At 33.6% G+C, this 3,102-nt stretch overlaps 1 non-coding gene across 1 annotated transcript; it reads left to right on the top strand.

Annotated features, from left to right (window-relative positions):
• The first annotated feature begins 2,493 nt into the window (after positions 1 to 2,493).
• On the top strand, positions 2,494 to 2,562 carry Smp_tRNA_01612_Gln_TTG.1.1. Its single transcript has one exon. It is a non-coding gene (tRNA).
• Positions 2,563 to 3,102: the final 540 nt, after the last annotated feature.

A 3,102-nucleotide genomic window follows, 5' to 3' on the forward strand; every position in this document is an offset into this window, starting at 1 on the left:
CAACTGGAAAGAACTGGAAAGGGAGGCTCAGGACAGAGTTGGATGGAGAATGCTGGTGTGTGGCCTATGCTCCTCCACGAGGGGTGAAAGGCGTAAGTAAGTAAATGAAAAAAATTACAGTACTGTATAAAAACTCTAAAAAATTTTCAGTTTTTAAAAGAGCTTTTAGTGCTATAGATAACAAGTTAATTAAAAAATCTGAAAGCATTGTATGGATTTTTGGTACTGGTATCGGTAGCTAGGAAAGTGTTCATCTATCACACAACTGCTGATCGAACTCAGAGCTTTTAGACCTTCACACAGTTTTATTCTTGAGAATAATGAGTCACTACTTTCTGATTCACGTTAATTAAGTTTAATGAATTGATCAGTCAAATGTAATATAGAGAATGGGATATATGTGTATTTTTTCAAGTTGACACACACCATTAGCACATTAAGCTGAAATTGTTAAGACAAACCTCTGAATAGTTGAGACAGTAATAGTATCAGCAATAGTAGAAAAAATTAAGTTTAGTGAAAGCCAATATAATGCGAATTCTAGACCTAGAATCGAAGGGAGAAAAAAGAGTGAACGCACGTGCATCACTGAGAATGATTATGAGCCATATCACCCAAAGTCTCTAACAACTGATTAAAATAATCGTGCTGAACTCTGAATCTGTCAAGATGGCTCACTTCGATTTTTAATCATTTTAACAGGTTCTTGTCTGGCTGCTCCTAGGTTTGCTCTAACGTACTCCTAAACCATCCACCATCACTGAGCAAAAATCGGTAGAATTAGAAAGGAAGGCCCATGATAGAGTGAGTTGGAGAATGCTGGTCGGCGGCCTATGCTCCATTGGGAGTAACAGGCGTAAGTAAGTTAAATAAGATTAGTTCTAATTTTTAAAGGATCTAATTTTCAATGGAACAAAGTCCTTGAATGAAAATAAAGAGAATTCAGCAAAGAAAATTTTATTTTCTACGAAACCATTAACTTAAGCTGTACATTCGTATTTATAGTTATATGGAAAATATATATGTCTACAGAAGAATAGGAAAGATTGCATCACAAATTGATTCGAGACTCTAATTTTCAAATCAGGTTACGCAATAATCAAAGGGTAAGAGAAAAATATAAGGCTGGAAATAATTTACGAGTCAGATAACTCTCTTCATTCGACAGATATGAAGAAAAACGACAAGCATAAAGGTCATAATAATAAAAAACTGAATAATAATCACGAAAACGTGTATAAGTTAATAATTATAACTGATTCAGTGGTCTACCATTTAAACTTTTACTCGTGTCATTTAGGTCCTGAACTCCATTCTTGCTCAAGGATGTATATTTCTGAATAGTCCTACACTGAGATGAAACAACTATTCACTGCATCAAAGCTCTTAGTGACAGCCTTCATAACCTTATATTAATTATAATAGATTATTATTTGGAAATTTCAAATGATCTTGATACTTTTTATTTATTGTTTTTATTATAATCAGAAGGGGTTTTGTGGAGATTTAGTATTTTCATAATTGATAACATGAGTCAATTGAAGCTAGACCACCATAGAAAACCTGGAAGCATTGGGGGGCCGTTTCGTCCTATTGTGGGACTCCTCATCAGTGCGCATCGACGACCTCACCTCGTAAGATTCGAGTCCTGGACCTACCATTCTTGTACCAAAGCACTTAGCCGATAAACCTTTCCGATACCTTTCCTACACTTTGATAAATAAATCTTTCAATAAAACTTTATACTTAACAAAAGTGTTATAATTAAAACAAATTAATGAATAGAACAACAAAAAAATTGTTGATTTCCTTTCTGTCTTGTTTCTTTTTCATAATAAAAAGGATAAATTTTTATTCGAGTAAATAACCTTTTCTAGCAACAGTGTTGTGTGTTTTTCTTTTTTTCTTTTTTTTTCTCATTTACAATCAATCATTAATCATTTATTATTATTTATCTGTTTAAAAGAACGTGAAAAATGAATGTTTATTATTTACAATTGAATGAATACAATTACTTGATCTAGATGATGATGAAACCTTTAAGAAATATTGAAATCACGGTTCTAGTTCGTCTAATAAATCATATAAAGGTAGTATTGGTAAATAGTTATTAAATCTAACTGTATTATTATTCTTAGTACTATTTATAATAATTGTATGGATGGTAAGGTGATTTATTGATAGTTTCTAAGTGAGATGATGTATTAAAGTAGTTATCTGGAAAATAGTATACTTCAGTAAAGTTCACTTGCTAATATATACTTGTATCTTCCCATTGTTATTTAGAACTGCAATTGATCAGTCTCTTGTTGGCATACGTGAATCCTGTGCGGACTGCCTCAATATTGCCTGAAGTCACAAGCTTTATAAGCAAATATGGATAATGGCTAGCAGTGGAACAATTGCAGTCACAAACAACAATTAGAAGATACAAGTAAACAACACGAAGTGAATATAACTTCACCCCATTGCACAAGCAAGTGGGTATCAGGACTTAGTAGCTAAGTGGATAACGCGATAGCGTTTGAAGCGAACGGTACTGCGTTCGAGTCCCAGAGAGTGAACATCAACTCAGATGCAGGTACATCCGGCTGATGAGTCCCAATTAGGATGAAACGTGCGTCCTGGATTTCACTTCGGTAAAGTTGTTTATAGAAGAGATGAAAAAATTCCTATTCTTTGTAATAATCTTCAATAAGATGATAATAACTTATTTTGAGTTTACAGAATAAATTATAGTCACAGGTGTAATGGAATGAGTGGATAAGTTTGAATCCTATAAGGAGAATCATTTCCTCCAAGATTCCTATTAAGTGATAGTTGGCAAGTAAAATACACCCAGATCTTACTGCTGATTGTTTTAAACTAACTTAAATAAAAAGTTATCATAAACAATGCCGAATCACAAGTCTAGGACATACGTTCCAGTTTGAGTAGCACTCTCAGACCTATTCATAGTACTGGTAAGTACTCTGTGATTAGCCCTTAGCTATTATTACTTATGCCTACTTATGAAAACCACCTGCTTCTGTTTTGGCACCTGGAAAGTATCCAAACCTTCACAAAAATCGAATGGTGAAGTGTAGCGTATATGTATTGGGT

Source organism: Schistosoma mansoni, chromosome 4 (assembly GCF_000237925.1).
Source record: "Schistosoma mansoni strain Puerto Rico chromosome 4, complete genome".
Taxonomy (NCBI): Eukaryota; Metazoa; Platyhelminthes; class Trematoda; order Strigeidida; family Schistosomatidae; genus Schistosoma; species Schistosoma mansoni.